Consider the following 23,992-nt stretch of genomic DNA (forward strand, 5'->3'; position numbering starts at 1 on the left):
CTCTTGCCCTAGTGCATGGTTATTTAAGATGAACTGCAAGTAGCAGCTTAATGGTGAGGGTAGTTCTTGGAAATCACCAAAACGCAATTTAAACAGAAAGTTCATAGTAGTCTTGATGAAATAGAACAAATATATACACATTATTTATCATAGTGTTTGTATTTTCAGTCCACTGTTATGAGACATAGTGTTCATTTGTATGCAAAGTATCTTGTGTTCGTTGATAGACCTCTACAAAACAAAACAAAAATTAAATGTGTACCAGAAATATTGCCTCATACAGTCAGTGATGGGGAATACCCTTTTAAAATAAAAAAAGAAAGTGTCATTCTAGGTAGTATTGATTGTTAAATCCTGTACTGTAATGAATTATGGTTAAAAAAACTTTAAAAGCCAATTTGTTCTAGCACATTGTTCTTACAGCCTTCCTCTACCCTACACAGATGTGTTTAGGGTGGTCATCTGTGCTCCTGTGGATGTTCTTTTTCTTCTGTTATATTATTGTTACAGATAAACATCTAATGTATTAAGTGATATCAAGTCAGATCATAGCATTGAGTTAATGTTTCCTGGAAAAGTTGACCTTTAGATATGTATTTTATTTTTAGAGTTGCCTAGAGTGCCATGCCAAGCTTATGGTTCTTGGCTGCTGTGAATACCTTGGAGCCTATGGTTGGTTCCACAGAAAATAGATGTCATCTTTACTGACAGACTCTGTTGATTCCTCCTCTCTCATCTACCAGACTCGAAGATAATCCCCAAAGGCTCTTATTTTTCTTATTTATTTTTCTTATTAATGGAACAACTAACCCATATGTGTTTTAGGTGGTGACTAGTAGCAATGTTGAGCATGCAACTTGGCTTTTGATTATCTCTTTTTTCTAGTCTGCTGACTCTAAATCCGGTTATCTTTGCACTTTGAGAAATGGTGACTAAGCCAGTTTGACTCATTTACTTCAACTAAGGGTAGCTAGGTGGATAGAGTGGATAGGGTGCTGAGCCTGATATCTGGAAGACTCTTCTTCCTAAGTTCAAATCTGGCCTCACACACCCATGAGCTCTGTGACCCTGGCTAAGTCTCTTTACCTTGTTTGCCTCAGTTTCCTCGTCTCTCAAACGAACTAGAGAAGGAAGTGACAAACCACTCCAGTATCTTTGCCAAGAAAACCCCAGATGGGGTCATGGAGAGTGGGACATGACTGAAATGACTCAGCAGTGACTTCAGCTAATCAATATAACTGTAACCTCTTCTGCCCTCTAGTTTAGAGTACAGAAGAAATACGGATAAGCCTGTGGTCAGAGGGTTTACACACACAGATTCACAGAAATTTTAATCAAAAGAAAGACTAGAGGAACACATTTTAGCGTCGGTGTTCCACTTCTATGCTAATGACTTTTGCTGCTGATTATGAGCATCTTCTTTTGCAAGGAGTTACAGGTGAGTCTTGATTTATGCAATGTCCTCCTGAAAAGCTGTATTTAAATATGATTTTTAAAATTGTATTTTATATGTAACATTAACCGTAAATATTAGTGAGCATATGATCAAAGCAAATATAAGCTGTATCAACTAAAAGTCTCAGCTTTAAGCTGCTTCCATCTGTTAAGTTGACAAATTACTCTTAACAAAATAAAAACCCCAACCCATTAGGAGTGTGATATCTAAAAGGTTTGGATTTTCAAAGCATCGATTTAAAAAACACCTTTGAAAGGAATTATCTTTTGTTTAACATCACTTTCTTTTCCGAATATGTCATCCCTACCCACTAGTCCGTTCTTGATTTAAAAAAATAGAATACCCCCCAAAAACCCAAAATTAATCAACACATCAACCATGTCTGACAGTATGTATAGTGTTCTATAACCGTAGTCCCCCTCCTCTGCAAAGAAGAGGACAGGTGCATTTTCTCATCTATTTCCTCTGGCCAAATTTAGTCATTATCATCACCTAGCATTCAGTTTCCATTTTTTATTCTTTCCATCAAGATAGCAAGGTGGCATCCTGGGTAGAGTGTCTGATTTGGACCGCTCCAGTCCTGCCTTAGACACTGTGACCCTGAGTAGGAACAAGCATTTATTAGGCACTTAATATGTGCTGGGCATACGAGGAAAGGCAAAGACAGTCCCTGCCTTAAAAAATTCACACTCTATTGGAGGGAACAACCTGTGAACAACTATTTACAAACAAGATACACATGGGATAAATTGGAAATAATCACAGAGGGAAGGCACTGAGATTGGGGAAGACTTCTGGCAGAAGGAGATCTTTAGCTGAAGGAAACCAGGGAAGCTATAGGAGGTGAGATTGAGGAGGGAGGCTGAGTATTCCAGGCATGAGGAACGGCCAGAAAAAATGCTTGGAGATGAGAGATGGGATGTTATGTGACAGGAACATCAAGAAAGAGATTATCAGGATGGGGACCAAACAGCCTTGGAGAACACCTACTTTAAGGATCTAATAGAGATCTCACAGAGGTAGGCCCAATTCAAGGAGAATGCAGTATCCTAGAAAGCAGGAGCAGAGAGGAACAAGGATAGTCAGAGGACAAAGCCTAACTAGGCCATTGGATGGATGCTAGGGAAAGAGCCAGGAGACTGCTCTAAGCACCAGAATGGACAAATAACACAGTAGGAAGGGATAACTGGGGAAGAAGGAGGCACTTCCTATTTCTTCTACGATGGGACAAAGATACAGAGAGGTTTGGGGATCGGGGGTGCTCACATCCGGTGGGCTGATTTCAGTAAAAGAGGAAGGGAAAGTTAATCTGCTAAAACTGAAGAAAGGTACCAAGCAGAGCTTAGTTAAAATCTGAGTGTGGTAGTGGTTTTTATTTTGTTTGTAATTGGTGAATTATTGATTCATAGAATGATTTTGATGACTTTTTCTAGAAGTTTGGCAGTGAAAGGGAGGAGAGATGGGATGGCAGATTTTGGATTGAACATTGGAAAATTGGCTCTTATAATTAGAGTTTCCAGGTTTTATTTCTGACAGTTGATTCTTCTAATGTATCATCATGTATCCTAGTGCAAAATGAATTAGTACTAGTGAATGAATGAAAAAATTTGTGTAATACAGTCATTAGAGCTACCTTAAGAAAATAAGTGATATTGATGATCTAACCTTTAGTTGTTAGGCATGTTAAGAGAATACCTGGGCCAATGGAACATAGATGTTTTGGAGATTGAGTCTTTTGGGTTGGTACTATTGGGTCGTCTCTTTGTAGTTCAACGTGTAGGGTTGTGGTTAATCTTTTTCTTTCTTTTTTTTGTGGCTTTTTACTGCCTCCATCACCACCCCTTTGTAGGACTTGTCAGTTTGACGCTTGAGACAAAACTTATATATTCACAATACCAACTTGCTTGTCCTTTCCCCCAGCATTCCACACCTTTCTCCCTTAGTACACATCTTAATAATACTAGCTTATGTCTCTTGAGTGCTACATACTGTTCAGAGCACCTGGATGTATATTGTCTCATTTGATCTGCAGAACAGTGTAATTCGAGATTATAAAAGTCTGGGCTCATTAGTCCCATTGACCAGAAAAGGTGATGGGACTGTCCAAGGTCCCTACTAAGTAGAGGTAGAGCTGCGGTGTGAACCCAGGTCACTTGTCTTAGTATCTGTCATGTTAAGTATATTCCATTTGGTCTGATTACCTGAAATAGTCCCTGTCATGTAAGGTCTCATTTTAGGTTCACCAGCTACTACTAATGAGGCCTTTGGTTTTGTATTTGATAGTTTAAATTTAAAAATTCTAAATGCATTATACTCTATGAGTGTCAAAGCTGGGGAACAGGTATAGATTATACAAAAGGCATTTTTTTTTAACTTTGGAACATTTTGTACTAATTAAATTTTTTTTTGGAGGGGGGAAGGCAGGGCAGTTGAGGTTAAGTGACTTGCCCGAGGTCACACAGCTAGCAAGTGTGTCATGTGTCTGAGGCTAGATTTGAACTCACGTCCTCCTGACTCCAGGGCCAGCGCTCCTGGCTTCCCTGTTGTACTCATTAAATAACAAAACTACGCTGTGAAGGTTTATTCTAGGAGCTTAAAAGTGGTCTAGCTTTCCTTGTCCATATCTTCCCTACGCCTAACATAGACACACACACTCACAATATTGTCTTAGAATCACTGCATAGAGGTGGATTTCCCTAACCCGTTCAGGATCACTTGGTCCAGATTGAAGAGGTAGATATTTTTGTTTAAACTGAGGAGGTGATACTATCAAACAAACTGAAAACCAGAGTTCCATATCAATCTTTCCAAAAAAGGAGAAAAATATTTCAATTTATTGCACAAAAAAAACTTCGATAGTTTCAATTTAGTGAAAATTTCTGGGTTTTACGGAAGAGAATTTAGTCAGAATAATACTACTTAACCTCGATTTCTGGAGCCCAAACTAGGGCAAAGGCAGGAAACCTGATCTAGTTTTGGATCATAACCTGGCCTAAAGGACCTTGGGAGATTGGATTGTTTGGGGGATTGATAACTATTTCCATATAATTGGTTGCCCTTATAATTTTATATATTCTGTGTATTTAAAAACATTCTGAGAAGGGTCCATAAGCTTTGCCTGACTGCTCAAGAGGGTCCATGACATAGAAAACATTCCAAAACCCTGTAGAGTGTGGTTTATTCTGAGTCTGCTTCACTTAAGATGCGTACCTCTGAAATTTCCTCTCTTTAAGACCGTCTATAAATGGTGGGGTTTAACTTCATTGCTGGATGGTTCTTTCCTCCCTTAAATTCACTTCTAGGAAAACTTGGCAGTGATATGCAAGCATCAAATCGTTATTTTAATTAATCTCTTTGTGTAGTTTTGTCATTAGTATGTACTAGTAAGACTTTTAGAAGGTGTTTACAACTAGTTTAAAACAATGCCATTTATCCAACTGGCTGCTTTAGGAATTGATTAACTCAGATAATAATATTTAACACGATGTTGCAAAATCATGATTATATTTTGGTAATGGGGGACTCTGTAGTACTAGCAATCCAATTTTTATTATTTCAAAAACTTCTAAAGCAGCAATTTAAAACAAGCGAGGTTGATGTTCCTTTTTAAAAAAAATTACCATCGTTTCCTACTAATTTGTCATGCTCCAATAGACCTTTTCCATGTAACAAGTATAGTTAAGCAAAACACACCCATTGGCCACCTCTGAAAGCATCTGCCCCATTTTGCACCTTTAGTTAGGCATTTCCTCTCATTCTTGAGAAGTCATGGTTGGTCACTGCATTGATTAAAGTCTTTCAGTGTTTTCCTTTACATCATTATGGTCATCTTGTGAATTGTTCTGTTTCTGCTTATTTCTGCCACCAGTTCATACAAGTCTCCCACATTTCTCTGGATTCTTCATATTTTTCATTTCTTAATTTGCAATTGTATGTCAATACATTCAGAGGTTACGTTTTCTGTGGCCGTTCCTCACTTGAGAGGTACATACCTTCTTTCCAGTTCTATGCTACTACCCCCAAAAATGCTGCTATAAATATATGTATATCCTGTATAAGACCTTTCTCATCTAAATGTATTGCTTTGTCAAAGGCTGTATAGATTTTTAGTGACTTTTTGGGTGTCGTTCTAAATTGTTCACCAGAGACCAATTTGCAACATCGCTAGAAAAACTTTCCTGTGCTTGCATTCCCAAAGCCCTCCTGTGTTCACCATGTTTGTCTTTTGTCATCTTTGGCTACTTGATTAATGGTATGTGGTAAAACCTCAGAGTTATTTCAATTTACATTTCTCTTGTTAGTGATTTGTAATTTTTTTTCAAATGTTTGAGAATAGTTTAGATTTTTCCTGTTTGCATTTTTTGTTTATTGGGAAATGGTACTTGTTCTTACATATTTATGTCAGATCCCTATGTACCTTGGATAGCAGGCCTTTATGAAAGGGATTTACCACAAATATTTTTCCCAGTTAACTGCTTTTCTTTTCAATTTGGCTATGTTGATTTTGTTCATACAAAACCTTTTCAATTTTATGTAATTAAAATTTTCCCTTTTATCTCATTTGATCATTTTTATCTCTGGTTTAGTTAAGAATTCTTTCCCTTGCCATAGTTGTATAAGATGTGTACTTCCATTTTCATTTAGTTTTTAAATGATTGTGACCTTTTATATTTAGACCAGGTATCCACTTGAAACTTATTGTGGCATGTGTTGCAAAATGTGGTGGGTCTAAATTCTGCCAGACTGCTTTCCATATTTCTTACCAGTTTTTGTCTTTGGTTGTTTCTGGTCTTCCTTCCCTACTCTATTGTATTTATCAACTCTTTTGTTTATACTTTAGTATAAACTTATACTGGTTTTTATGATTACTGCTTTATAGATTACTTTTTAAACTTGTACTGGTTTTTATGATTGCTGCTTTATAGATTACTCTGGATTCTGGTAATGCTAGGCCTCTTTCATTCTTTAAAAAATATTTCTCTTGAGATTCTTTATCTTTTCTTTCTCTGTTCAAATTATGTTAATTTGCCTAATTCTATAAACTGATCTCTTGGTTAAATTTCTAAGTTAGCTTAAGTACTATTATTATTTTGATTTTATTGACATGGCTCAACTATGAACAATTACTCTCCCTCCAATTACTTAAGACTTCCATTATTTCTGTAGAGTGTTTTTATGGCATATTTTGAGTACATCTTAGTAGATTCACTCCCCGATATATATGCATGTTGAATTTTTCTGTTTCCTCATTCTGAGTTTTGTTTGTTATCTATAGATAGGTGTTTTTTGTGGGATTATTTTGTATTCTGCTCTTCTACTGCAGTTAGTAATTGTTTTAATGATTTTTTTTAATTGAACCTCTAATTCTCTAAATAAACCATCATATAATATCTATGAAGAGATATACAGTCAATCTTCAAGTTTCACATATATGATGTTCCTGGAAAATTATGTACTGTACCTTTGTGAAAGCTGTTGAAAAATACTTTTCTGAATACAGTTCTTTATAACAAAACATTAATTCTGATAATATGTGCTTTTCCTAACACAGTAGCCATGAAATAACCCATAAAATGAAGTCCACAAAATAAGGTTGGCAACATGTAAAAGATTTTTTTCTTGCTAGTAATTCACTAGGATTCTGTGACCTTTGATGCTAACATCTCAATAGAAAAAATTTATTTCTGACAATGTTCACTTTTCATAATACATGAAATCTATTGTCCCATAAGTACTGTACAGCAAGTAAAATTCTTAAAACTAAAACTTTTTAAAGCCGGAATCTTACTTTCCACTGTGTCAGATGACGGTTTGAGGGTATTGTACTGTATACTATACTGCTATAAATTTCCCCACCTTGGTTGTCCTTTGAAAACTAAGGGAGAGGGCACTGGGACCTTACTTGCTGCTGACGGAACAGTCCAGACCAGCCTCAACATTACTTCTGTCCTTCATGGGCTAGTGAATGGCTTTGGAGATTGTAAAGGATGCACCAGCTTGAAGTAATCTATCAGCAAGGTCTGCTTTGTGCACGGTTTGAGATTCTTAAGGGTCTTGGAGTAGGAGAGCATAGCAGAGGCAAGTAGTCATTTAACCTTGAGGCTGCTGATGCCTCAATGTCTCTGGCTTCTGGTCATTGGGCCAACATTTACTGTAGACATTTCAGCGAAGTTTATCTAACACCTTTATTCTCACTGAGTCACATTACTGACTTTGCACACTAGAGCTCAAAGGATTTGTACCATATTTTGGGGGCATAATTGTAGCATAAGACTTGAGTTTTAAAGGCACACAGTGAAAATAAATGAATAACTTGGGAGCTCTTTACAGTGGGAGGTGAAAAAAGACCAGTGAAGCGCCTAGTAGGAAACCAGACTCTCCACAGATTTGTGGGCTTCATGCCTTTCATTTTTTCTCTACTGTGCATAGCTGCAAATGTGCAAGTTTGCCAATGTGGAAATGAATAAAATCATGTGAATTCTTGAAGTTGCTGAAAGTTAAGTGCACAAATGTTGAGGATTGACTAATTTTTCCTCCTTTGCTGGTCCTTATTTCCTCAATTTGTTTTGCTTCTCTTAACTGCCAGAATGAGCATTTCTAAAACTTTGTTAAAGGATGACAATGGATCCTTGCTTTAACTTGTTTTTACTGGAAATGCTTCTAGTTTTTGTTTGTATACTTCAGTATTTGTATGTGATCATTGATTTTTTGTTAACATGACAAAAAAAATTTTTTTTTAAGACTTCTAGTGTTTTTTCATCCATATAATGTTGGCTCTTGGTTTAGATAGATAATATTTACCATATTAAAGAAAGGTCAATTGATTCCTATTCTCTTTAGTATTTTTAATATAAATGAGTGCTGTAATTTGTCAAAGGCATTTTCTACATCTATTGATATGATTTTGTGACTTGAAAAAAGTTTTATTTATATGCTCTTATATTTATAGTTTTCCTAATGCCAAATCACCTCTGCATTCCTGAGTGATATAAATCTTTTTGCTGCAACCTCAAGGAGATATCAGAGTGAAAAAAAAAAAACTCTCTTCAGTCAGAGGAATTCGGTTCAGATGCCACCTCTGACACTACTTTTGTAACTTTGGACAAGTCACTAGCTGTGTGACTGTGGGCAAATCATTTAACCACTGTTTGCCTCAGTTTGTACAACTGTGAATTGGGGATAATAACATCATCTACTTCAAAGGGTTGTGAGGATCAAATTACGCTAACAAGCGTTAGCGTAGTGCTTGGCACATCATAGATGCTTAATAAATGTTAGTCCTTATTACTTATCCTCACTGGATTTCAGTTTTCTTATCTCTAAAATGAGGGGTTTGGACTAGATGGCCTTCAGGGTGCCTTCTGGTTCTGGAGTTCAGATCCTGTACCTAAATGTATTCAGGAGTGATACTGATGTATAACTGCTTTTCTTGTTTTTCTCTCTCCCTAGTTTGGATGGTATTAGTTATTTGCCTGTGTTGTCCTCCATCTTCTTTTTGAGAATCATTTATGTAATATTGGAGCTAATTGTTTTTGAATGATTTACTCATTTCTAAATCCATCTTAGTTTGGATTTTTTTTTTCCTTTGGGAGTTAATTTTTATTTTGTTTAATTTCTTTTTCTGAAATTGAAATGTTTAAATGATCTATTTCTTGTTCTTTTAAGGTGTAGGGTTTTTTTTGTAAACCTTTTCCCATCTTAAGTTTGCAGTTTTGTTGGCAGAATAATTGCGTAATAGTTTCTAAAATTTCCTCATTTGTTGCGAATTTCCCTTTCCTCCTTTTTATTTTAGTAATCTAGTTATCCTCAGTTTTTTTCCTCTTAAAAATCAATAACTAATGGTTTCTCTTAATCTTTTTAAAGGAATAGTTTTTTGTTTTATTAATTCAGTAGATTACTTTGTTTTTTGTGTTATTTACATTCCATCTTTTATTGGAATTGTTGTCTAGCAAAACAGTTGGTTATGAAATGAGTGTTAGCAGTGGAGAGGTTAAAATTTACTCCTCTGTAGGGCTCAGATTCAGAAAACCCAGATATTCCTCCAACACACCCCTTCTCCCCCCTCACCCCCCCAATGCAGAGCTGACTATAAATGGGAACAACTTGATGAAAGGTAATGTTGTCACTTCTCTTATTGATGTTCTCCATCTCGATGATAGTAATTCCATTCTTTTAGGTGACATCTGCATGGATGATGATTAAAATCCACTTTTGCATCTCTGTAATTCAGTTAAATGATCACCCATAGGTGGTAAAAGGCACAGTGTATACTTTTCTTTCTATAGTGTTTATGGCTTTGAGTGTTGATTAGAAGAATCTTTATTAGAATCAGAAATTTGCAATTCGGTTCTGAACTTGGGTGATGTTGAAAATTTATTTCTGATTTTATTTTCTGGGTTATAAATATAGTCAGAATAAAAAATTTCTATATTTTTGAAGAGAATAAGAATGACAGTTACTTTAATGTAAAGTGCTAAAATTTACTGTTTCTATTTAAGAAATGTATAATCACATTTTGAATCTTGTGGTTCCACTGCAACATTTATTATATATTTTTTTCGTTTCCTATAATTAGCTTTTCTCATAAAGTATTAGACATTATGTATACATCTCTTAAGGGAGATGTTAAGAGTTGTGTAATGTTCTGACAGGGCAGAAAAAAATGGGAAAAATTTTCATTGTCAAATTGAGCAGATTGAGAGATGTAGATAAGCCCTAGCAACATGTATGTCTTTGATTTGAAGGTGTTCTACCAGAGGGGGAGGGGTTTCTCCCTTACTGTCATCATTTTTGAGCTTTGCTAGGGACACTAGAAAGCAACAGCAGGAATTTGTATTTTAGTCCCAGTTTACAGGTGAAGAAACTGAGGCTCTGAAAGGTGGTACACTTGCCCATGATAACCCAGCGAAAGTAGGGTTTGAGGTAGGCACCTTACTCCAAGCCTGAACATTTCACCAACTACACTCTGCTACTTTTCAAAGCTACTCTATCTCTGAAAGGGAGAATAATTCTTTGTGGCAGGAGTCTTCCTCACCCATGATTATTTTTAAAGTGTCATGAAAGTATGACTGTGGAATCAAAGATAAGCTCTGTTTGGTGAAGTTGGAATGTAATGTCAGTGTTTTCTGTAGTGTCAGTCTGGTTAAATCCTGTTCTCCAATTAGGGAAAAGAAATGAACTGTTTTTGGTTTCTGGGCATTGCTTTTCATTATTTGAGGTGCAAGCGCTTGTCTCCTTTCGGCTCGGCTGACCTCCCTCACTTAATATTAGCTTTTATAAGACTAGTGACTTTCATGCATACATCTGTCTACTGCCTGCACTGTTGCAGAATAATTTTTCCCCCTTTTTAAAAAGTCAGTATTGTCTATCAAATCAGTATTGTCTATCAGATCAGTTGTACAGTGTATCAGTAAGGCAATAAACACAACATCAACGATTGTCATGACTATGCCTGTGTAGTTCTGTATTGCAAAGTATGAGAAACTCTCCATGTAGAAGGTAAAAGAAGTATAACATTTATTCAGACACCAGAGAACCATATCCCACAGCTAGTTAGCCCACTTTATCATAACAGCAAGGAACTTAAAACATGGTATCACAACATGGAGCCTTGTCATCCCAAAACCTCTCTTACCCCCCGCTGCTGGGGTCTTCCCCAAAACAAACTCACAGTACATCTACCACAGTTTGTTCTGTTCTAACCATCATGATGGTGACCATTAGCAGCCATAACTGTTCTCCAGCACAATGGCATTCTCTCTCTCTCTCTCACACACAGCATTTCCTGTGACACAACTTCCTTTTCCTGCCAGAAAGCTCCACCCACCACATGTGACCTAGGCTTCCTGTGACATAAGCAGGTCACATGGCCTATTAATGGGTGGGAAGGATCTTCAATTCTAAATTGCTACTACATACAGTGATCAGCTTAGCTTTGTTTAGAGGATGCTTTCTAATTTTTGGAGAAATGCTGGATTTCTTCATCTACGTTGAGCCTTTGATGTAGTTGCTTATCTGAAAAGACCAGCTGTTTGTAAAAGGCATTATTCTTTTCCTAGGTGAAGGGGATTTTTGACTTCTCCCCCAAGATATCATAGATGCTTAATAAATGTCTGCTGAATGAATAAAGAGAGCTCTGGTCATGTGCATCTAGATATATTTTTGGCTTTATACGACAACAGTAGGCTAAAAGCCAGGCATTCCTGGTGAGAGAGAGCTGGCTGAGAGGTGCCATTACTCTGTAACAGATAAGTTTCCTATGATGTATAACCTAGAAAGAATGAAGATCTTAACATCCTTATGTGGGAGATTTAAGAAGGAAATAAAATATTAAACTCATATTGTTATGCTAAGTCATTTGTACACAATGGCAAGAGGCTGATTTTGTATTTGAGAGAATAAAATGTGAAGCCAGTCATCCCTTATACCAATAACGTGAGAGTCTAGTGCAGTGTTGAGGTATTTTTTTTCTCCCATAAAACCTTGTCCAGCTCAAACATTTTATTTTAAGTTAAATTATTTTATTAGTTAATATCTTTTGCTTTGATAGTACCTTCATTTTTTAATCTTTCTCTCCCACAACTGTACTCAGGGAGCAATCCTTTGTAACAATGAATAAAAAGGGCTAAAGTAGTTCAGCAAAGCTAAGTAACCACCAGCTAAGCCTTCTATAATAGTCTGTTAAGTGTTGTGCCTCGGTGTTCTCCCCCACTCTTCCAAGAAAGGAGGGACGTGCTTTTCTTCATCTTGTCTTCCGGGCCAGGCTTGGTAATCGTAATTGCACAACGTTTATTTGGTTTGGTTTTCTTCTTCCATTTATATCATAGTAGTCATTGTATATATTGTTTTCCTGGTTCTGTTATCTTCATTCGCCACCATCTCATATGTTCCCAGGCTTTTCTGAATTCTTCATGTTCTTTTTTTTATTATGACTTAGTAATATTGCATCACATTCAGGTACCATGGTTTGCTTAGCATTTCTATAATCGATAGGTGCCCCCTTTGTTTCCAGTTCTTTGCTATCACAAAAAGTACGGCTGTTAATATCTTGGTGATTATTAAAACTTTCTGTCCTTCCCTCCCTGGGGTATTGTCTAGCAGTCAGATCTCTGGGTTAAAGGCTATGAACATCTTTAGCATTTTTAAAGTTTCTTAGGATTGTTGGACCAAATAAAATGTTTCACGAAATCTTCATAAACACACCGGGGCTAATGAGTTGTTGACATCACAGTCGGCTCTAGTGGTGGGAGGGGCTTTGGCAGGACTTCACAGCTCATCTGGTTCAACCTCTTCATCTTAGAGATGAAAAAACTGAGATCCAGCAGTCAGTGTGGGGTAGTGGAAAGAAAGAATGCCATATTTGGAATGTGAGGCCTTGGGCTCAAAATCTCACTCTTGCTTCTTACTGTGGATATTGCTTATTATGTATGAGATGATAATTACACCTTTTTCACAGTTGTTGTGAAGGTCAAATGAGATAATATTTGTAAAAAGCACTTAACACAGTGCCTGGTGCATAGTAGGCACTGGATAAATGCTAAAATCCCACCTTCTACAGGAAGCCTTTCCCAACCTTCTGTTATTTCTTATTTATCCTGTATATAGCTTGTCTGTCTATATTTTTCTGCAATGTGTCTCCTCCCTTAGATGATGAACTTCTTGAGGGCAGGGGCTGTCTTTTGCCTCTCTTTGTGTTCCCTGTGCTTAGCCCTTGCCTGGCATACAGAAGGCATTTAATAAGTGCTTATTGCTTGCTTGCCTGACTGATGGGGCCAAGTCACTTTTCCTCTCTGGGCCTCTGTTTCTTTATCTGCAGATGGAAGGTTCTTCAGAGCTCTAGAGCTCTGAACCTCTCTGAACCTGCAAGGTCTAAGTGTCTCACCTTAGGTCACATGGCTTGTAATGACTGGTGAGTTCAGGTTCTGAGTCCCGGTTCCACATTCTTTTCCCTCCACCACACAGCCTCCCCTTGTTACTCTTGTCTCAGTAAGGCTTCTTGGTCTTTCACTAGTAAGTGTGAGTAAAGGAATACAATGTAAGGTAAAAGAACCTTTCTTTTTGTCACATGGACCTCCTTATGTCCCATGGACAAAGCACATAGCTAGGCCAGTCCTTGCTAAGAGATATTGTGGCCTGGTGGAGAGAAGCCCGGATTGGGTTTTAGAAGTAGGTCTGTTACTAACTGCCGTAACTACTACAGTTACTACCTAAGTAAGCCAGACAGTGTTCTCTGGGCCTTGGTAACTAGGAGGCCATTGGCTGGGGCTGTGAGGCCCCTTGGACCTTGAAGATTTCTTGGTGGCATGATTTTATTATTTTCCTTTGGTCTCTGCAGGAGAAGATAACTTGTTGGAGGAGGCACCTAGCTGCCATTCTACTTTGCTTTTACAACTTCTCCCAGGCACTAATTTTGCTTTTGCCAAAAGGATATGAAAGCATTAGTTAAGGATATATACATTTTACACTTACATTTATCATGTAAAATTAATTAATAGTTCTCAGGGCATTTTATTTTCCTAATTTTTTGTTAAAGATTTTATTAATTCACCAGCTACTGATTTGAGCATTTACTCTGTGTATCATATTGTATCTGGGTTTTATGTTAGAGAGCAGGAGAAGTACAGAAAAATAAAAGATATGGTCCCTGCTCTTAAGCTTAGGAGGTCATTGAGAAATCACATCTGAAAATTTAAATAACAGTGAAAGACTGTTTCAATGGAAAGTGAATTTTAAGATAGCACTTGCAGTTGGCAGTCTAGAGGAATGAGAAATCACTTTTACTCTTGTGAGGGAAGGCTTCGTATGTACAGTTGAGCTTGAGCTGAACCTGGGAAGGTGTGTTGAATTTGACCTGGGCATTCGTGGTAGGGCAACTAAATAGGCTGAGCAGCAAAGGGAGTGAAGCAGGCTGGCATTCCCCAGAACCCTATATGCAGCCTGAGAGGTGGACAAGCACCAAGACAATTGTCCAAGGCTCAGAGTTCTTACAGACCTGCACTGGGACAGAGACTTTCATCTCGAGGAGCTCCCTAGAGCAAGGAAAGGCCTTCTTCAGACCTATTCTTGTGGGGCGAAGCCCTGGGAAAGGGCCCAAGGAAGGGAGAATTGCTTCTTGAAGGGGGTTCTAGAAGCCAGCTAATACAGGAGACAGGAGAGGCAGAATCAGAATGCTCAGCAGGACCATGGAAGGGAAAGATCCTGTATGACTTTGGGGATCAGGGAAGTTTTGGCAGGGGGATGGACTTGGGCCTAGACTTGAAGCCAGAGCTCTTCACCTGGGCTCCATGGAGAGTCAGACAGCAAGTGTTTCTTAAGAACATACTGTGCCACTCACTGTGCTGTGTGCTACCTTTACTGATACAGTTAGGAAAGAAATCTAGTCTCTGCCCTCAGGGAGCTTATTTACAGTATAATGAGGGAAGAAAATACAGAGAAAGTCTGGAGAGTGATGAAGACCTGGCTGGCCTGTGGGGCCTCTTTGGATGGAGGTTCTGAGAGGAGCCATCCAACCAGAGGGAGAGGTTGCACAGAATGCTGCCAGTTTGGGAACTTCAGGGCAGGAGTGACTGTCCAGGGGGAAGAAGATTCTGGGGCATAGTTAAAAAAAAGTCTGGGGTACATCCTGGAGAGGCTAGATTTCAGGGGTTGTGAACTACTAAGTTGAGCTTGTAAGTGCTGTCTGATTGGGAGGCTTTATAAAGTTCAGTTGGTCCAGGGATGTTATTTCCCAAAACCTTTTTGGATTTCTTTTCAGTATGGGTCCTTGCATATTTTCAGTGACAGTAGGCCTTTGGTCTTTTGGGTGGGTTTGAGTTTTGTAAATAGACAAAAGTTGTTTTAAGAGCAGCAAAACAAACTGAGTGTAATACTGGTTGTTTTTTTTTAAAGCGGTGACTGAAATAATAAGGTGTCATAAGCAAAGGCCCCACCATGTCTTACAGCCTAGTGGGAGGCTGGATACTTTTGTCTAATGAAGCTGTCATTGTTTAAGCTTTTGGAATGGAGCTTAGAAGACTCCTTACTCTGACCTAAGTGTGTTCACTTGGATTTCCATGAATGTAACCTAAGGGTCTACATAGATTGCTTGGCCACAAATGGCTCCTGGGGACTTGGCCTGCATGGCCTCTGCAGCCAGTCTTGTCCAATTCCATACTTGTGCAGACTTTTTTTACCTAAGTGCAGACCTTTGCATGTTCATCTTGTTGGTTTCAGCCTAACTCAACCTGGTGATCATTTAGAACTTTAATTTCACCACCTATGATACTATTTCCAGACTTGTGTTATCTGAGTATTTAATCAACATGACTTTTATGTTTTCAGTGCCAAATTTTTGATGAAAATGTTGCTCAGTTAGGGCCAAGAAGGGGTAGAGAAAGACTGGCACATGAATATACTGTTGATAGAGCTGTGAATTGCTCTAACAGTTCTGGTATGCAGTCTGGAAGTATGCTTTAAAAATGGTTAAAATGGCCATGCCCTTTGACCCAGAGATTCCACTGGTAGGTCATATACCCTGAGGAGCTCACACAGAAAGACAGGATATGTATAGGAAAATATCAATAGCAGCAATTTTTATGGTAGCAGAGAATTGTTAAGAAAATAGGTGGCCATGGATGAGGAAATGGCTAAACAGTCTGTGGTCTGTGAACATAATGGAATACTACTGCACCCCCCAGAATGAAGATGGAGAATTCAGAGAAGCTTGAGAAGACTTAGGAATTAATGCAGAGGGAAGTCAACAGAACCAGGAAAACAACACACATGATGACTAGTGCTGATGACGTTAAAGAAAAATGATGATGGTAGGGAACCATAGGTTTTTAGGGGTGCTCAAGACCCCAAACACCAACACGCTGGGTCCTGCCGAATGAATTCAACTCAGGCCTTCTCAGCCAACGAAAAAGATAAAGATTCGCCATAATGGGTTGTCTTGTGGTGGTCGAGTAGTTGGGGGTGACTAGAGGAGGGGTTTAGGGAGGGTCTTGAGGAGGAGTCTAAGGAGGGTGGGACTGGGGTGACTAGAGGTCAAGACTCCAGGAAACAAGAGAATGGGATTTTGATAGGATTAAGAGTGGGAAGCAGCTGGATAATAAAGGGCTAGGCTAGGTAGAGATTTGTGCCTAGGAAAGGAAAGAAAAGGCTTATGGCCTGAGGGGAAGGCCAGATCAAGTAGGAAGATTCAAAGAGAGTTCAAGGGGGTTCCCAGAGACTGTACTCCAGATTCAAGGGGGTTCCCAGAGACTGTACCCTCATCAGTGCCTTCCTCCTCCAAACTGAACCCTGTAAATTATAATAACCAAGCTTGGCCCCTGAAAAGAGATGAGAAAATGCACCTCATTTCCTTCACTGCAGAGCTGGGTGACTGGGTATGGAACATTACATTGCCCATTAGATTTAATTGACCTGTTTGTTAGTTTTGCTGAACTATTTTCTTTTTCTTTGTTAGAAGGCATGGCTTACTGGGCAGAGGTAAAGGGAGAGATACATTCGGAAATGAAGATGATATAAAAACATATAAAAATGTGAAAAGCTAGGTCCAAGGGGTGTTTAGGTACCCCTAAGCCTGGCGGATATTAAGTTCTTAAGAAATATATACTGCCTGATTCTCCGTGGAGTCTAGGTAAAGAGCCCTGGCTTCATGTCTAGCCCCAAGCCTATCCCTATACCAAATTTTCTCTGATCCCCTGTATTGGCAATTAAGGAGGGCTTTTAGCACTTAGGCAACCAAGTGCCCTTGAAGAGTTTGGCCTTTGTTTTCTTGATTAAATTAGGAGTCCTTGATGACCTCCTTGCCACAAAGGAAAGCCTAGTTTACATGGGTTTGAGTGACATGTTTGTGACATCAGAGGCTTTTAGATCACGTGGGTTTAAGTCCCATTTTTGTGACCCTTTTAGGTCACGTGAGTGAGTTGCCTGTGTGATTCACCTTTGAAACTGAAGAATATATATATAACCCAGGGGTTGGTGTTCTCCCTGGGGGCTCTCACTCTTGGAGGAGTGTTGATGTGGGGATTCTGAGCAGCTGTAGTTAAGAGCTTGTGAACTCCGATGTTGATGCCTTCTTGGTAACTATGAATTGTATTTGGTCTGTTTATAATGTATCTTTGTAATTTGTTTGTATTTGCTCTGAAGTTCAGGGTACTGGCTTTTTCCCCTGAACTAAGTGAAGGATATTTGTATGTTGGATTAAAGTAAGATTGTTAACAACACCCTTAATGTTACTTTCCTTAGTAAAGCAGATCAAAGAACCTGTGCTGGCAGTATTCTTGTTGTTGGGTTTGTATTGGTCTTTCACCCCCACAACAGCTGCTAGCTGAATTGTTGCAACATCCCCAAAGCTGCTAAGGAATTTTCCCTTACACGCTCACACTGAGCATTTTGTTTCTACCTCTACTGGGTCTTGTTTCACTTTGTATCGCAGTATTCGTTGGTGTCTGTAACTCCTTTCCAGGTAGACTATGCACTGGGAGCATTCATTACCTCAGTGCCCTAGACGGAGAGAGTATATCCGGATATATATGTGTAGGTATGTATGTATCTGTCTTTCTGGTTTTTCCAACTAACTTCTAAGCTCTTAAGTTTCAGATCACATCTTTTTATTTTTTTTTAAATCCCAATAATGCCCAGTACAATGTTACAGATAGGCTAGGTGCTTATTGAAATGAAGTGACATGTTGTAAATTGATCCCTGAGTGCAAGTTTATTTTGGAAACTAGAACTATATGTTCATCTCTTTATTAACATATTCCACAGTGCATGTACCTTAATTTATATCTTTTTAAGTTTTTTTTTTCTCTATAAAATGTTTAAAAAAAACATTTGAAAATAATAGGTAGGTCCTTAAGTAATGCTGAGTGACTTTCCACCATAGCTGTAGTTATTAAATCATTTTGAGGGGCTTGGAATTCTTGCCCTGATCTTGTTTGCTTTCTCTTGATCATGTTCTGGTGGTCTTTTGGCATAAGTGTTTAGCTTGGATGTTTAGGCCACAAGAGTCCTTTGCATGGATAGGGTACTTAGGTTAACTGCTGTATCAAATTAGGGACACTGTTCTTTTGGAGTAAGCTGACAGACTTCTTAAAGGCAAGTTGTATGAATTCATACTAATAATCTCAAGTACTCCATTTGGTCATATGGTATATGTAATGACAGCTGAGGCCTCCTGATTACTTTTGTGGCTGTAGTATCTTATGAAAGGCTTGAATTTAGGGTTAAGATTTATGGTTTAGTGAAAAGACAACTTGGAGTAGCAGTGACCTGGTTTTGTGACCCTGGGTAGGTCATTTAACTTCTTTGAGCCTCAGTTTCCTCATCTGTAAAACGTGGATCATATACCTGTAGTACCTACTTTATAGGATAGTTGTGAGAACCCACAAGATCAGATCTGTGAAAGCCCTTGTTTAACTCTTGGGAGATATATGGGTTTCAGTTGTTTTTATCAGCATGGTAGCCTCTACAGTAGACATGCAGCTCCTAGTGACTGAAATGGAGCAGAACTCAGGCTGCTGGAATTTCTCTCTGCTTTGCAAACCTCAATCCAGAGCTGAGTCATTTTAATTTTACTTTCTGCTCACTACCTTTTCACTGTATCAGACCAGGAGAATCATACAGTCAGCATTTAAGTTTCTGCTGTGTACCAGGCACTGGCAATACAGAGATAAAAAGAAAACTTCCCTTGCCTTCAAGGAGCTTACGTTTTATTGGTGGAAAATAACATGTACCTAGAATATTTAATAAAAAGTGCATACAAACTCATACTTCCAAGACTGTACTCTACTGCTGCCTTGACTTGGAAGATCATTCCATTTTCCTCCCCAACCATGCACTTTGTTTCTGAGTCTCTTGGCCGTGATAGGTCAGTTTTTGCCTTATCTTGCTGGGGTTTAGGCCTCCAGGCCAACTTCCTGGACTAGTGACACACTGTTTCATTTATGCCCTTTTCAGCTCTCCTTATGTGTTGTCTTCCCTCATTAGAATGTAATCTTCTTGAGGGCAAGAGCTGTCTTGCTTGCTTGTATTTGCATATTTGCATCCCCTAGCACCTAGGACAGTGCTTGGCACATAGTACATATTTAATAAATGTGTCCAGTGGAGAATGCTGTCTCACTCTTGCTCTCTCTCTCTCTCTCTCTCTCTCTCTCTCTCTCTCTCTTCCTCCCTCCCTCCCTCCTTCCCTCTCCCTCCCCCTCCCTCTCCCACTCCAAACACCCCCCCCCCCCCCCATCTTTTGTCTTCCTGGAGAGATCAGGCAAAACCTCACATAGGACACCAGAGAATTCATGAGACAGAAGTGGGGGGAACTGAGAAAAGAATACTGATGTTAGCTTTCCAGTAGAAGGCACATTCCTTACCTAAGCCTATTAAGGTAAACTGCAAGTATAAAAATCTTGCCCTTATAGATGGGCAAATGGATCTAACCTTTGGCCTTGCAGAGATGAAGCCTGTAGCTTCTGAAGAAAGTAACTTTATTTATGGGGACCCTTCCCAACAGGAGGGCTCCATACCAATTTTCAGACCCTGTTCAGTCATTCTTTAAACAGGGAGATGGAGCAACTTTTCCTTTCAAGGGTTACTTAGACTTCCTCCACTAGACTCCTATTTCATATGGTCTGAGTTTCTTCTGGTTGCCCTGTCAAAGGAGACTTGGCTGCCCTTGATCTCTCTGGGGATTTGATGCCAACCTCCAGCCTCCAGCCTCCCTTGAAGTTCAGTGCTTTTGAGTTGATAGCTGACCACTGACTGACTCAGCATCCTGGTGGGAATCAAGCTTCCCTTTAAAGGGATAGGATTTGTTGATGTAGCCAACACCAGCCTGGTTTCTTCAAGACTTTGGGTAAAAACTATTAGATACTCTATTCTCCCCTTCTCTTGGAGGAAGGAGGGAATGCAGGATTTCAGTAGAGTGGGGAGCTCCTAAGAGGAAACTTTCTCTACCAATGCAGATAAGCAGCTGTTCTTATTTGAGAAATGCCTGGGACAACAAAAATGTTAAATGACTCGACCAGGTTCACCTTGCAAAGGTATGTCAGATGAAGGCAATTTCAACATTCAGTTCTCTTGGTCCTTTGCCACCTGGGGCAGTCACTCTTAATCTCCTGAGAGTCTCACCCCCTTTCCCAAAGGACAGATAGTTTAACTCAGGGCTTTCCAACCTTAGGTTTTTATTGAAACAATAGACAATATGTTTTGATTTACCATTTTAGTGAGAGCTCTGTGGTACTTCGGCAAAGCATTTATGTAAATTTCTATTCTTGCAGGAGGGCTGCATTTTGGACAGCCCTGGTCTAACTCATCCAAAGTGACCGAGAAATTTGTGGTCACTTCTTTATGATCAAGATCTCCCAGATTTCCCTTTACCTGTCCTACTTTTGTAGAGTGAAAGATGTCTCTTGAGTGAATCTTGCTTGGGGATATTGATTAAAAAACAAAACAAAACAAGGTGGTTTGCAGTTGGAAGGTAGTGTTTGCATTTAGGATTTCCTTCCCTGCAGGTTGGAGGCCTTAGCAGCTGCTGTTCTTTTCTACTTGGGGTTCTTCTCAGGGATGGAAGGAGATTTGGGAAACCCTTTCACTAGTCTTGAATTCCCAGCCCTAGGGCAGGAGGAGGAAAAGGACAATGAGAGAGAGCCAGATTGTGGTGTTTGGGCCTTGTTGCAGATGAAGCCAGGTGAACCAAGCGCTGTAGCTGCCATTGTGGCAGGGATGGGAATAGGGATTGGATTTGTGTTTTCACTTGTGGAGGGAACTCCTGAATGCAGATAAAAACCTTGTCAGCACCTTAGAACTGGGAACACTAAGGACTGTGGTAAGTGATTGCCTAGGCACACAGCCAGTATGTGGGCCGAGAGGGTGTTCTTCAACCCAGGTCTTTCTGGTTAAATGGCTGGCTCTCTATCCACTATGCTTTTGTTACTGCCTCTTTTGCCATTTTATTTTAGAAAAAAATATTGTGCCTGGAGTGTTATGGGAAAAAGGTTTTGTTCTTTTTACTTCTCAACATTTATGTGTTGGGGAAAAGATGCTGGAGGGAAGAAATGCATGCATAAATGTGGCATGCCTAGAGATAAACAGAACTAACTCTAGTGTCCATGCTAGTGGAGAAGTGGCTAATGGCAAAGTGATTTCTTTTTAGCTGTAGGTTTCATTTTAAAATTTATGTTTGTTTTTCTTGAACATTTTACTTGTCCTGAAACATGACATCTGGGAAGCTGAGTGAGGCATTTGGGTTTAAAAATTGATTGTAGATAATCTTCAGGTGCATAATTAAGTTCAAGCATACACCACAACACATCTCAGTCTCATTTGTTGTTTTAGTTTGTGTTAAGTTATTGCTCCTTATATTGGTACCTGTGAGAGGTAGTATGTGTTGTAGTGGACAGACTGAGGACCACAGAACCGGGAAGACCTGGCTCCACGTCACCTTGCTTCTCAGGGCTCTGGGCCAGAAGTGGCCCGTAAAACTCCCAAAGGTGACCAACTTTAAATGTCATTGGGAAATGTTTAATAAAATCAATAAAAATACAATATAGCAATGTTAATTTGAGGTTTTCTGAGTTAATAGAATGCCTCCAGGGATCTGGTTGTTTTTGAGTTTGATACTACTGCTCCAGTCAGCTTTCTTAGATGTACGAGTTGGAAAGAAGGTGCAGACCTGTATCAGTAGAAGGGCTTTCCTTACCTGGAAATTCCATCCGAAATCACAAGTCTGGTTCCTGACTCCTTTAGGAGATACATAGGTGTACTCGTATTTGTAGATCAACCCAACAGCTTAGTGTCTGTATTTGGCCAGCAGCCCTTTGCATTTTTTCCACCCTGTCTCTGAACTTCTGCCCTAGTTTTTCGTTTTCCCAGGATCTCCTCCCAGTTTTTCCAAAAGCCCTCTTATTAGGCATGAATCCTGCCCTTCCAGAATTACCTTTTATCTGTGCATGTACATGTGTACATTATCTCTCTCTGCTAGACCATAAGGTCCTCAAGGTCAGGAACTGGTTCAGGTTTTCTTTAAATTCCCAGAGCTTATCATGGTGCTTGGCACATGCCAGGCATTTAAGTATGCTTGCAAATAAATTGTTGGTTGATGCAAACGTGCTTTATTACTTTATTGTATACAGCAGCCAGTGGTTATCTCCTAGTTTTATAAAAACTTCAAGGTCAGGGACCATGGATTTCCTTTTTTTGCATGACCTAGCATCATATTGATATGGTGCTTTGTAAAGAGAGGAAACTCCTGGAGCTCCATCACCTGTTAGACATTTGGAAAGACTATCCTATGGTTTGTAATGAGGCAGTGGATAGAGAGCTGACTTAGAAGCCGGGAAGATTGGGGTGGTTGAAGTCCCACTTCTCTCTTTCTCTGTCTTTCCATCTCTGTCTCTGTCTCTCACTCTGTCACTCTCTCTCTCTGTCTCTCTCTCTCCCCCCTCTCTCCCCCTCCCCCTGCCCCTGCCCCCCATTCTTTCTCTTTCCCACCTCCCTCATCTCTCCTTCAAGGAGTCGCTTAAGGGCTCAGTGCTCTAAGCACTTTTCTAAGACTCTTAAATAACAGAGAAAGTGGTCCTGTATTGGTGAAGGAAGTTTCCTTCCCCCTGGAGTTCCTCATACTAATGAAACCACATGTCTCCTCCCTAGCTCTAACCCAGGATTTATAATAGCAATGGCTATTTATAGCACGTAGAAAGATTTGGTTGATGAGTTTGAAATAAATGACTAAAACGATATTTGCAGATTAGTTTTGTATTTGTTTTAGCCCTGCTTTTGTGTTGACTCCACTACCAGGTATGCTGAGCCAGGAAGATGAATAATAGTGATAGATGAAGAGGACTCTTTATTCTGTGCCTTGTGCTGTGTCTCCTGCTGGGTGAGATACAAAAATAAGTGAGACCTACAAGGAGTTGGTGAAGTGGGAAATTAGTATGGGATTTTTAAAAAAATCATTTAATTTAGCAAACATCCTAGAGGCAATTCAGAGCTATTCAAAACTTTTGAGGTTTGGGATCAGTTTTTTAGGAACATCAGTTTTATAGCTGTACAAAAGAATTTAAATAGGGGTGATTTGGGTCTCTTGGAAGCATTTTATAAAGATGTGTATATTTTATCATAAAAAATCTTTCTTTGGAAAATGAACCTAATCTTTATTTAGAGAGGTTATTATTCAGAGAACTATATAGGCTTTAAAAAATTTTTTTTAATCAGCCAAGATCCACCTTTCACAATCCCACCAACTCTCTCCCCTTCTCCAGTTGAGAACACAAGAAAAGAAAAACATATTACAAACACGTGTAGTCCATTAAAACAATTTTCCACATTGGCCATGTCCTAAAAGAAATTAGTGTCGTTCTGCATTGAGTCCTTCACCTTTCTTGTATGCGGTCGGTAGCATGCTTCATCATTAGTCCCCTAGAATCCTGGTTAGTCATCATCCTGATAAGAGTTCAGCACATTAGTAGTCTGTTACGTTTATATACCACAATTCATTTTTCCATTCCCAGTTTATGGGTACCCCCTCAGATTCCCATCCTTTGCCCACCTCTAAAAGAG

General features: G+C 39.2%; 1 protein-coding gene across 11 annotated transcripts in view; it reads left to right on the plus strand.

Moving 5' to 3' along the window:
- The first annotated feature begins 1,312 nt into the window (after window positions 1-1,312).
- Window positions 1,313-23,992, plus strand: part of NCOR1 (nuclear receptor corepressor 1) — a 182,735-nt gene continuing 160,055 nt past the window's right edge. For 5 of the 11 annotated variants that reach the window (XM_036765740.1, XM_036765741.1, XM_036765743.1 and 2 more), the window contains exon 1: window positions 1,315-1,438. The gene's annotated coding sequence lies outside the window, so the exon portion shown is untranslated. Of the gene's footprint in view, window positions 1,439-23,992 lie in introns of all 11 variants that reach the window. The other 6 variants (XM_036765748.1, XM_036765742.1, XM_036765746.1 and 3 more) reach the window with 3 other exon arrangements.

Source organism: Trichosurus vulpecula, chromosome 7 (genome assembly GCF_011100635.1).
Source record: "Trichosurus vulpecula isolate mTriVul1 chromosome 7, mTriVul1.pri, whole genome shotgun sequence".
Lineage (NCBI taxonomy): Eukaryota > Metazoa > Chordata > Mammalia > Diprotodontia > Phalangeridae > Trichosurus > Trichosurus vulpecula.